Here is a 13,465-nt window from a genome sequence, read left to right on the forward strand (position 1 = left end):
AGCACAGAACCAGATACTGGCTTGGCTAAATAAATAAATGGATATAAGAAATAAATAAAAATAAATTTTGGCTAATGGAATTGCAAAGTTCCTCCTACCCTCACCTCCAGATATGGCAGCATAAGGGGCATAAGACCGTTTAGTTCAACGTGTTCTACACATTCCAGCTGTTTTTTTGTTTTTGTTTTTGTTTGTTTTGTTTTTGTAGGGGCCATGTTCATGGAAGAGAGAAAAATTACTAGTTACCTGGATATCCTATTATAGTTCATGTAACAGAAGGGACACCATATTTGCTCAGTGATAGTGGAAAAATGTGTAATCATTAAATAATGACCTTTTTTGTAATTCTTTGTTGGGAAGTTAAAAATGTTTGTGGAAAGCATGGTTTAGCAAAAGTTCAGTTGGGTGGACTTGGATACTGGAAAAGGAAAGAAGATACTTGACTAGTCTGGGTGGTCTAAGGTGGGTAAATAAATGAATAGAGGAGGGCAGTTCACAGGAATGAGCATGACAGAAGTTTTCCTCAATATCCTATTTACTCTGATTCCATGTTTATATTCCTGATCCTCCTTTCCTTCCTGTCCCTATCAGTCACCACCACTGCCACCTGTTCTGCCGTTTCTCCCTTTTTTTTTTAATTAATTTTTTTTAAAATTTCTATTAACTGAGCTAGCCAGGCATCTCATTTCTATGTACTGGGCAATTATATGCCAAACACTGGTGCTGGAGATAGTGATGTTCGAGTTCATTAACTAATAGAAGACAGACAAGTAAACCAATTGTCACACAAAGGTGTTCATTAATAGAAATATGTATGAGATACGTAATAGATATCAGATCTATTAAGAATCTTGAGTGTGAAGCCCAATAAAGTGCACTTTTCATAAGTACTTCAAATAAGCTGACAGATGTCTTGGGACTTTTGTAGACAGAAGATAGCTAATGAAAGATTTTAAGCTAAGAATAACTTACGATCCAATGGGTTGTAGTTCCCAAAGTAATCCTAGGTCAGCAGCATCAGCATCACTTAACTGGAAACTTGTTTAAAATGGACATTTTCAAGCCCTACTCCACACCTGCTGAGTAAGAAACTACATGGAGCCCGCAATCTGTTTTAACATGCTGTCCAGGTGATTTTTAGGAATGCTGAAGTTTGAGAACCACTGTCCTCTCTTAGACAACTTTGAAAGCAGTATGTAGAAGGTTTGGAGATGGGGCAATGTCGATGAGACTACAAGTAAGAGACTAGCCAACTCTTTTAAAAGTCCATGTAAGAGAAAATAAAAAACAGAGCAAGACGGCAGAGTAGGAAGTCTCAGCCTCCACTTGCTTTCATAGAAAGTTCAGCTAGCAACTCCACAGACTAGAACATCTTTTTGAAAACCCCAACACTTAGAAACTAGTCTGAGACACTAGTATGGTCTATAAAGCTTAATGAAATCTGAATTCAAAGGGTAAGAACAGTCTCACTTTGACTATATTGCTCACTCCCTTCCCCCAAGTTGACATAATGCCAGATGAAGAATTCCCTAGGCCAACAGTTTATACAGGGGGAAAAGAAAACCAGATCCAGTTTCCCTAGCATTCCAAGATGCTTCCCAGGAAGCCCAGTCCGGTCTCATCTCATGAGAAGCACTAGGGGAAACCACATGGCTAGACTGCCTGGAATCAGGTAGAAACAAAGAAAGGAAGCAGAGGTAGTGAACAGCATGCAGATACTGGTGGACCTCTGTGTTCCTGCTTGGCTGAGGTGCCTGATCAAAGATATCAGCCAACCTCATAGCCCACCTGCAAGGCTGAGCTGGTGACCTTCAAAATTTGCACAGTGGGGGCTGGGTGTGGTGGCTCATGCCTGTAATCCCAGCACTTTGGGAGGCTGAGGTGGGTGGATCACTTGAGGTCGCTGAGTTCAAGACCAGCCTGTGAAACCCTGTCTCTACAAAAAATACAAAAATTAGCTGGGCATGGTGGCTCACGCCTGTAATCCCAACTACTCGCGAGGCTGACACAGGAGAATTGCTTGAACTTGGGAGGCAGAGGTTGCAGTGAGCCGAGATTGTGCCACTACACTCCAGCCTGGGCGACAGAGCAAGACTCCATCTCAAAAAAAAAAAAAAAAAAGACAGTGGGAAGTACAATCTAGCCTGAGTGCCTACACTACTGGTCTTCCTGCCTAGCTTCAGAGCCAACTCCCAACAACCCTGCCAGGAAGGTAGATGCCTGCCTTTTATTTTGGAGAAGTGAAGGGGCTAGACCACCTTGACCTTAGAAGTCAAGCAGCAGCTCCACCAAGCCAAAAAGCACTTCCAATGACCCTGCCCAGGCAAAGAGACTTCCACCTCCACACATCCGGAAGAAGCAAAGTGGCTAGACCTGCTTAACTCCGGAGACCAAAAGCCACTGAACTCGGCCAAAATTTCACTCCATGGCTTCATCCTGATGGAAGCAACCCTTAATTGCACATTTCTAAGGAGTACAGCCTCTGGACACACATGTTATGAGTAGTGACTCCGCCTAACCTTGTAGCCCAGTCTACAGCCCTGCCCAATTGCAGGTCCCAAATATCAGAATTATCAGCCAGGCAGTACCAGAAGTGGCCAGTCTGACCAGAAGTCATTGCAATACCCAACCAGCAATTCCACTCAATACAGCAAAGGCAGTGGCCCAGTCAGCTAGAGAACTCACAAGAAGCTCTGCCTGCCTGGGGTTATCATCAGCTGATCCTTCCAGAATCATAGGATAGACTAAATAGTGAAGGGCTATCCCTGCCCAAGAACACCTGTAACGGCCAGAAGAGGGGGCTGTCTCCTCAAATGCACAGACAACAATACAAGAACGTACAGATTACGAAGAATCAGACAATCATGACACCTACAAAAGAAACTAATAAAGCTCCAATAATAGGCCCCAAAGAAATGGAGATTTATGAAATAACTGACAATTCAGAATAATACCTGTAAAGTTCAGTGAACTATTAATGTATATACAGATAAAAAATTTAATGAAATTTGAAAATGGTACACTAAAAAGAAAGCTGATAAATAGAAACAATAAGAATGGGATGGAAGTTCAAGAGACTGAAAAATTCAACAGAAAGCTTCAACAGCTGATTCAATCAAGAAGAATCAGAATATTTGAAATTATCTAGTCAGGAGCAAAAAAAAAAAAAGAAGAACAAAAGAATTTCTAAAAGCCTACAGATTATGGAACACCATCAAGAGACCAAATCTTCACATAATAGCAGCTGGAGAAGGAGAAGAAAGAGGTGCCTGAAAAGCATATTTAAAGGGGCCAAAAAGCATATTTAAAGAAATAACGGCTAAAAACTTCCTTAATCTGTGGTAGATGCCAACATCCAGGTATAGGAACTGCAGAGGTTTCCAACCAAATTCAACCCAAAGAGGAGTACACCACAACACATAATAAACTATCAAAAATCAAAGGCAAAAAAATTTGAGAGCATCAAGAGGCAAGAAACGTATCACATAAAAAGGAGTGCCATACAACCATTGGCAGAGTTCTCAGCATAAACCCTGCAGGCCAGGAGAGATTAGGATAAATTCAAAGTGCACAAGAGAACAACTGCCAACCAATAATACTTTATCCAGCAAAGCTGTCTTTCATAAATGAGGGAGAAGTAAAAAAAAAGTTTGTTTTCCCAGACAAACAAAAGCTAAAGGAATTCATCATCACTAGACCTGCCTTGTAGGAATTGCTAAATGGAGTTACTTAAACTGAAACAAAAAACTGGTAATTAATAACATGAAACATGCACAAAACTCAAACGTATAAATAAAGCAGAGCCCATTCAGAATACTATTGGATTGTAATGATGGTGTAAAAGTATAGAGTTATATGCAAAGTTAAGTAGTTATAAGCTTAAAATAGGTGGTTGTAAGTATAAGATGTTCCATGTAAGCCTAATGGTAACCACAAAGCAAAAATCTTTAGAAGCACAAAGCAAAAATATCAAAGCATACTCCTATAGAAAACAAACCACAAAGGAATACAGCAAGAGAGGAGGAAAGAAATGAAGTATGTACAAAACAATCAGAAACAACTAACAAAATGACTGTAGTAAGTCCTTACCTAGCAACAATTGAATGTCAATGGATTAATTTCTCCAATAAAAAGACAGAGTGGCTGAATGGATAAAATAAGACCTAACTATATGCTGCCTACAAGAGACTCACCTCACTTTTAGACATAGACTGAAAGTGACGGGATAGAAAATAATACTCCACACAAATGGAAACCAAAAGACAGTAGGATGGCTATACTTGTATCAGACAACATAGACTTTAAGTCAAAAACTCTGGAAAAAAGAAAAACATAAAGAAGGACATCATATGATAAAAGGGTCAATTCATCAAGAAGACATAACAATTGTAAATTTATATGCACTCAATATTGAAGTACCTAAATATATAGCACAAATATTAGAGGATCTGAAGGGAGAGATGGATTACAACACAAGAATAGTAGGGGATTTCAGTACCCCATCTCAACAATGGACAGAGCGTCCAAACAGAATAAGGAAGCATTAGACTTGAGCAACACTGGACCAAATGGACCTAACAGACATATACAGGACATTCCATCTAATAGCAACAGAATACACACTCTCAAGTGCACACAGAGCATTCAACAGAATAGATCACATGTTAGGGCACAAAAAAGCCTCAGCAAATTTAAGAAGACTGAAATTATATCAAATATCTTTTCCAATCACAAATTATATCAAATATCTTTTCATTCCAATGGTATGAAATGAGAAAAGAATACCAAGAGGAATTTTGGAGAATTCACAAATACATGGATATTAACATTCTCCTGAACAACCAATGGGTCAATGAAGAAATTCAAGGGAAAATTTTAAAGGATCTTGAGACAAAAGTGGAAACACAACATATTAAAACTTATGGGATACAGCAAAAGCAGTTCTAAGAATAAAGTTTATAGCAATAAATGCCTACATCAAAAAAGAAGTTCTCAAATAAACAACCTAACATTATACCTCAAAGAACTAGAAAAAGCACAAATTAAGCCCAAAGTTAGCAGAAGGAAGGAAATAATTATGATCACAGCAGAAATAAATGAGATAGAAAGGCAATACAAAAGACCAATGGAAAAAAAAGCTGCTTTTTTGAAAAGATAAAATTGACAAACCTTTAGCTAGACTAAGAAAAAAAGAATAGATCAAATAAATAAATTCACAAATGAAAGAAAGGACATTACAGCTGATACCCCAGAAATAAAAAGGATCATGAAAGACTACTATAAACAAATGCCAATAAATTGGAATATCTACAATAAATGGATAAATCCTTAGATGCGTGTAATCCCAAGACCAAATAATGAAGAAATAGAAAAATCTGAACAGACCAATAACAAGTAAGGAGATTGAATCAGTAATAAAAAGTCTGTCATCAAAGTAAAACCCAAGACCTGATGAGTTCACAGCTTAATTCTACCAAACATTTAAAGAATTAATACCAATCTTGCTCAAACCCTTCCAAAAAAAATTGGGAAAGGAGGGAGTACTTCCAACCTCTTTTTGTGAGGGCAGTATTACCCTAATACTAATGCCAGACAAGGAAATTACAAGAAAATAAAATTACAGGCCAATAACCTTGATGAACATAGAAGCAAAAATCCTCAACAAAATACTAGCAAACTGAATTCAACAACATATTAAAAGGATTATCCACGATGATCAAGTGGAATTTATCCCTGGTATATGAGGATGGTTAACATATGCAAATCAATACATGTAACACGTCACATTAACAGAATGAAGGACAAAATCTATATGATCATCTCATTAGATGAAGAAAAAGCATTTGACAAAATTCAACATCCTTTTATGATAATAACTCTCACTAAAATAAGGAATAGAAGGGATGTACCTCAATACAGTGAAGGCCACATATGAGAAGCCCATAGTTAACATTATACTGAATGATGGAAAATTGAAAGCCTTTCCTCTAAGATCTGGAACAACATGAGGATGCTCACTCTTGCCATTTCTAGATTATACAGTATTGGAAATCTTTGCCTGAGCAATTAGGCAAGAGAAAGAAATAAATAGCACACAAATAGAAAGGAACAAGTGAAATTGTCAGTTTGCTGAAATGACATAATCTTATATGTATCTTATATATAGAAAATCCAACAGTCTCCACCAAAAAAAACTGTTGGAACTAATAAATACAGTAATGTTGCAGGATCCAAAACTGACACACAAAATCAGTAGCATTTCTATACACTAACAACAAACTATTTGAAAAGAAATCAAGAGAACAATCCCACTTACAACAGCTACAAAAAGAAATACTTAGGAATAAATTTAACCAATGACTTGAAAGACCTGTACACCAAAAACTATAAAATGTTGGTGAAATAAATTGAAGATGATACAAATAAGTGGAAAGAGTTCTTGTGTTTATAGGGTGGAAGAATCAATATTGTTAAAATGTTCACACTACCCAAAGTAATCTAAAGATTTAGCACAATCCCTATCAAGATTCTAATGTCATTTTTATAGAAATAGAAAAAATATTCCTAAAATTCATACAAAACCACAAACACCCCCAAATGGCCAAGGCAATCAAGCAAAAAGAACACACCTAGAGATGCCACACTACTTGATTTCAAACTATACTACAAAGCTATAACAATTAAAACAGTACAGTACTGGCAAAAATAGACCCCTTGACCAATGGAATAGAATAGGGAGTCCAGAAACGAACCCACACATGTACAATCAGTTGATTTTAAAAAGGTTCCAAGAATGCCCAATGGGAAAAGAGTAGTCTAATAGGTGGTATTGGGAAAACTGGATATCCACATGCAGAAGAATGAAATTGAACTCTTATCTCACACCATATACAAAAATCAACCTAAAATAGATTAAGAGATGTGAATGTAGAACCTGAAACTATAAAACCACCAACCCTATCTCTACTAAAAATACACACACACACACACACACACACACACACAAATTAGCCAGGCGTGGTGGTGGTTACCTGTAGTCCCAGCTACTCTGGAGTCTGGGGCAGGAGAATGGTGTGAACCCGGGAGGCAGAGCTTGCAGTGAGCCGAGATCACGCCACTGCACTACAGCCTCGGCAACAGAGCGAGACTCCATCTCAAAAAAAAAAAAAAAAAAAAAGAAAAAGAAGAAGAAAACATAGGAGGAAAACTACATGACACCGATCTGCGCAATGATTTTTTGGATTTGATCCGAAAAGCACAGGCAACAAAAGCAAAAACAGACAAATGGGATTACATCAAACTAAAAAGATTCTGCACCACAAAGAAAACAATTAACAGTGTTACAATTGGAAACAATTAACTGCACCACAAAAGGAAACAATTAACAGGAAACAATGAACAGCAGAGACAACCTATATATTGGGAAAAAATTTCTGCAAGCTATACACCCAATGGAGAGTTAATCTCCATAATATATAAGGAGCTCAAACAACTCAATTATAAGAAAACAAAAACTGAATTAAAAAATAGGCAAGGGATCAAAATAGATATTTTTCAAGGAAGAACTGCAAATGGCCAATAGACATATGAAAAATTGCTCAATATTGTTAATGGAGAAGTGCAAATTAAAACTACAACAAGAGATCACTACACTTTTCAGAATGAGTGGGATGGTAGTTACAGAGGCTGGGGAGGTGATAGTCAAAGTGTACAAAGTCTCAGAAAGAATATGGTCTTTTTTTTTTTAGTTCTATTGCACAGCATGGTGAATACAGTTAATGGAGTATTACACATTTCAAAATTGCTGAGAATAAATTCCAAATGTTCTCACCACAAAAATTTTAACCAGCTCAATTTAATTATTTAACATTATATTCATAAATCATAATATCAGTTTGTACCCCCAATGAAAGTATGCAGTTGTATAATTTCAATTTCCATGGAAGAGAAAATAGTGGGGAGGTGGGTCACCAGTGTGAAGGTGGTAGAAGCAGCTATGGGCATACATAAGACAGTGCGGGGAAAGCATATGAAGTGAAAAGGTAAAGAAGGACAGAATTCTGGCGAATAATCACTTTCAAGAAAACTTGTTTTGGGGAGACAGAGTCTTGCTCTGTTGCCCAGGCTCAGGTGATTCTCCTACCTCAGCCTCCTGAGTACTTGGGACTACAGGTGTGCGCCACCGTGCCCGGCTAATTTATTTATTTATTATTATTATTATTATTATTTTGTAGAGATGGGGTCTTCCTGTGTTGCCCAGTCCAGTCTTGAATTCCTCGGCTCAAGCAATCCTCTTGCCTTGGCCTCCCAAAGTGCTGGGATTGCAGGAATAAGCCACAGTGCCCGGCCAGGAAGAGGAACCTTTTAAGTGAACAAAGCTAAGAAAATGAATGACCATGGAAGGAGGCAAAGCAGAGAGAGTTTCAAAAGAGGCATGATCAATAAGATCACATATAACAGGGAAGTCTAGAGACTGAGAAGTGAATGTTGGATTTGAATATGAAAGACTACTGGTGACGTTAGCAATAGAGATTTTACTGGAGCTATGCGGGCTGAGGTCAGGCTGCAGTTGGTCCAGAATAGTGAATTGTAATGAAGAAGTATAAATTGCGCACTGACGACACTGATGACTCTTCCAAGAACCTAGACACAAGGTGGTAAAGGTGGACAAAATTGAGGAAGACTTTTAAGATAGAATAGGCTTTGGCTGAATACACAGGGAAGAATAGTGGATGTCAGGAGACTGGGAACACAGAAGCCTGGGAGCTCTTGGAAAGAGGGGCAACACTTCCTCTGAACTAGAAGGGAGGTTAGGTCCACACATATACAGGTAAGGGGAAATAGCAGTGTGAGCTTGAATAAAGATGTCTGATACTATAAACTTATGAAGAAATAACAGTTATTTGTTTGTGGGGAAGAAAGAGTTGTATAGTAGAGAGTCAAGAATAGTGGAATAGCCATTGTGGGTTGTGGAACAGCCGTTGTAGGTTTTGGAAATGAGGCTGCTGTTGAGGTGGTGGACCACAAATATCTAAAAGCTCTTATATTACGGTTTTATTGTTTTCTCTAATCTAATCCACAGACACAGTTAAAGGGCAGAGATGTGTGATAAGAGTCCAGGTTCCAGGTTGAAGGTTTGTCAAGCAGGTGTGGCTAAAGGACTAGTGGTTAAGGGAGTTAATGGTCCTAGTGAGAACAATGGGGATGATGCACCTTAGGTCTGGAAAGGCTAGGGAAGGAATTATGAAGTGTGGTGGGAGTGCTGTCTATCAGAGGAGGTTGTGGGGGCAGGCATGGTAATCTTGCACAAATACAAGGAATAAAGTAGTAAGGCTAGAGAAAGTTCTGAAAAAGGAAAATGAGAATTTAGGATCACAAAATTCTCTATTGTGAAATAGCCTGATGTGTAACCCTAGAAGCATAAACTGAGTAGATGTAAAAAGCTGTAAGCAGTTATGGCAAGGGTACTGGGTGGGCTTTCCTCTAAAACACTGAAGTCATCCAGGATGATGGTGGGACATGAGGTAGAAGGAAACGGAGATTGGTACCCAAGACTGGGGAATCTGGGACATTAACTATAATCATGGCCACAAATGATAAAAGTTGAAATAGTTGGATCCACACATTTTGGTATTGAGGGATTTTTGTATGGGATGGGAAGAAGCAATGGTGCAGAAGCAGAAGTGAGGACCTGGGAGAACGTCCTCTGACCGTTCGTATAAGTCTGCATAATATGGGCGCATGTGCACATGTGCAGCCTTTTGTGGAGGGAAGGAAACGTTCTCACATGAGTTTTCTTGAAGTTCAGGAAGTGGCAACAATATTCAGTGAAGAGACTGGGACTGCAGGGGAGTTTATAAGGAGAGAGTGACTCCAGAGAACAGTGGGAAAGACTGGAAGTGAGGGGAACTGTGTGTTGGAGTGGGGTTGGGGGAAGTTCAGGAGAAAAACCAGAGTGTGACGATCCAGGAGTATATAGGAGAAAAAGGCATTTAGGGCAGTAGTGAAGGATAGCAGGAGCAGGCCTGAGTAGTGTAAGGTTCTAAATAGAAAGTTGTTGCCAAAATGGTAGTGTTTTCATCCCGTTGGCAATGAAAGGGGAAATATCACTGCAAATATTTCACTGCAAATATCACTAGGTTGTGAACCTAGGTTGTATGATTGTTCACCTCCCCCTCCCCACCTTTTTGGTCATACATATAACAGGATATATGCCAGGACAACAAATGTTTGCCTTTCCCCCTGGAGCATCAATAATATAATTACTCAAATAAAAGAAGAGTCCCCTTTGATTGATTCAAGTAATAGAAAAATTGAGTTCACATCTGTGCAGGTGGACCCATGTGCCTCCATAAGCTGTGGAGTTCTGAGAAGCAAGGAGCTTTTATTCTTCTCATTTCTCATTATGATATCCTGGACTCACACCGGGTTTCCTGAGTGACATGACTATGTGTTTGCAACAGTAAGAGGGTGAAGTTGCAAACATCTGCCAATTATTAGTATGTAGAATAACAAAAACAACAAAAATGTACGGTAGCAAATCATCACGGACTTTTTTGGTGAGATCAAACATTGAAGTAACAAAAAATGACATCAAACAGAACAAACTGAACCAATGAGCCTGCTGCACATAATCTACTTTTCTGATTATTGATTTTGGTGACTCCATGTCCTCCCTCTAGCTCATAGTTCCATCATAAGCATTATATTTTATATCATTTATTAGAGTATTTTTTAAAGCATAACAAACTGTTTTAATTACACTTAAATGTCTCTATGGATAGTTTTAATATTTATATTTTTAATCAATAGAATTACATTTTGATTACATCTTTGGAAACGTATTTGTAGAGCTTAAAACACAGCTGAAATCATGTGGCTTTCCAATACACTCCTTTGAAAAAAGTGCTTTACTTTGCAGAATTATAAGCCAGAAAGTACTATGGCATTAAGTTATTGCAAAGCATTGTGATTTATCCAGTAAAACACATGGCTTTGGACCTTGTAAGCTTCTTATATTTAGCTACATCCTCCTTACCCTCACAGAAAAGTAATCTCTGCATTATTAATGTACCTCAAGATTACTAAATGATCTACACAGCAGCCAGCCAATCTGTGGTGGCCCCCAATTTTATGCTATCTGTACTGGCACTGATTTCAGGCAATCACCCTTCCACCATTGCCCCCTCCTCTCCATGCCTAGACAGATGCTTGCTCCCTCTTCTGGCCTTGTTTTGCTAGGAAAGGTTTTGGTAATAGAGCACATTCTTTGTCATGCCACATTTTGAGCTGACCTTCCTGCTGGACAAGTCTAAAATCATACTCTTAGCAACACTTAACCCCAAGACTCATGTGGTCATCAGATTGGACTGGCCATGGTAGAATGTGGCCCAAATAAATCCTGGTGGGAAATGGACTTACTGTGAACTTCTCCCACTCTAATACTGGACAAAATAATTGTATGCTCCCCAGTATCTCTTCACGCAGGAATGCAAGGTGCCTGTGTAGACAAATGACTGTCCCATCCAATTTTAGCCAAATGTGATTATCATATGCCAAACACTGACAAGAACAATTTATCTTGAAATAAACAGTTTATCTTGGGCCTACTGCTTCATCATTAACTAGGAGTTAACCTGCTTTGTGATGACAGAAGTCTCTAAAATTCCCTTTTCAAGCGGTACGGAATACTGATGTTACCTGGCTCATTTGCAGAGATCTCACACTTTGCCAAACCAATTATGACCACACGAAACCTCCAAACTACTTATTCTAACCTAGTTGCCACTTTCTAGTTTTCTAAGTCAAAGCAAAGTTCTCAAACACCTGTGCCTCACTGGGATGTTCTATTGGATTTGCAATTGTGTTCAATTTGATTATTTGAAGTCAGTAGGTCACTTGAATACCATCGACTATCCTATTAAAAGATGCTGGTTCCCGCACGTTTTTCCTCTTCTGCTTTTGTTTGGCAACTTAATGGTTCTCAACCTTGCTCCTGGTTGTTTATGGGGGTGTTTTATTTGCTGCCATCCCTCTCCCTTTTTCACTAGACTCTTGAATGATTTGGGAGTGCTAAGGTACCCAGCGCACTACTACCAAGCTCCCGATAAATATTTGTTGAGGAGGATGACATTTACATTTTTTATGTCCTCAGAGTCTAGAATTTTGATTTGGACAGTATTTTGAATTTTAGGGTTTAGATTGTTAGGTGTCTTAATGGGATTCTTGTTCAGATCTCTTCATATTCCAAGTGTAGCAGAAAATGTAGGTTACTATTTTCTTCAGCAACCACTAATGCTGAAAGAAAACAACAGTACATGCATGGGTTTCACCTCCAATTCATCATTTAACATCAGCCACCCCCATTTTGAGGACTGATAGCTGATTTGAAGGAGCCCTCTGAGAATTTGATTCCATAGCCCTTTCTAGGGCACCAGGTAAATCCTCCTAAAAACAGCAGCTCCTGTTCTGTCCCCTCCTGAATGGAAGCAGACTATTTGATTCCCATCCAGCCATTCTCAGGGAGTTCTTTTCTCAGAGACTCAAATGAGTGGTGAAATAGGCAATCCCAGAGCATTTGGGGGAACAATACGAGTTTGGGGAGGAAATACGAGTTTTTTTTCTTTCGAATGGAATTTTATCAGTGTCAGGCTAGCCCAGACCACAGGAAGTTTACGAATGCCTTTGTGACGGCTGGCAGGCTGGGCGAGAGTCAAAGCGGAGGTCCGCACTTGAGCAGCAGGACGCTGACTGAGGTGAGTCAGTTTCTAAGGCTTCCGGACTTGACTGGCAAGGAAAGCTGACAGTAGGGACTATCTCCACAGCTGTCAGTGTGTCTCATGATGACATCCACAGAATTGTGTTCCTGAAGGTGATGCTATAAATGTCAGAGTCTAAAAGATCTTGCAACCATTTTATAAATCCACACAGGCACCTCAACCCTTAGAACTGAAGTCACTTGTTAATATGTAAATGGTGACTTCTCAGTCTATCCACAAATAAAAATATATCTTATAAATGTTATCAAACATTTAAAATAATCATAAAATAGTTTACATATTTCATTATTTGGCTCAGAGTTCTGATGGTGAAGCAAAGTGCAGCTCTTTCCCTCCCTCACATTCTAACTGGAACGTGGTCCTTATCAAAGCGTGAACACCGCAGGGGCACTGAGGCTGACATAAAACCTATCTGCCACGTTTTCTGATAAGGCAGGAATGTACTTCTCAGATCTCTTGAACATGGCCTTTCTCATCTGTCACAACTCTATTTCTTGACTTTCTGGCCAAGGGGAAAAATACTATATTCTAGGACTTTTCTTTCAGGTTCATATCTCATTGGCTGTTGGTCCAATGTCTTGCTCACCCAATGAGGCCAAAACACTGATGAAATGCCTTGCTCACTCAGTGCTCTCGGAAGGCAGAACTCATCAGCTGACTTGCCAGTTACCCTCGTCACAGACACT

Source organism: Macaca fascicularis, chromosome 2, assembly GCF_037993035.2.
Source record: "Macaca fascicularis isolate 582-1 chromosome 2, T2T-MFA8v1.1".
NCBI lineage: Eukaryota > Metazoa > Chordata > Mammalia > Primates > Cercopithecidae > Macaca > Macaca fascicularis.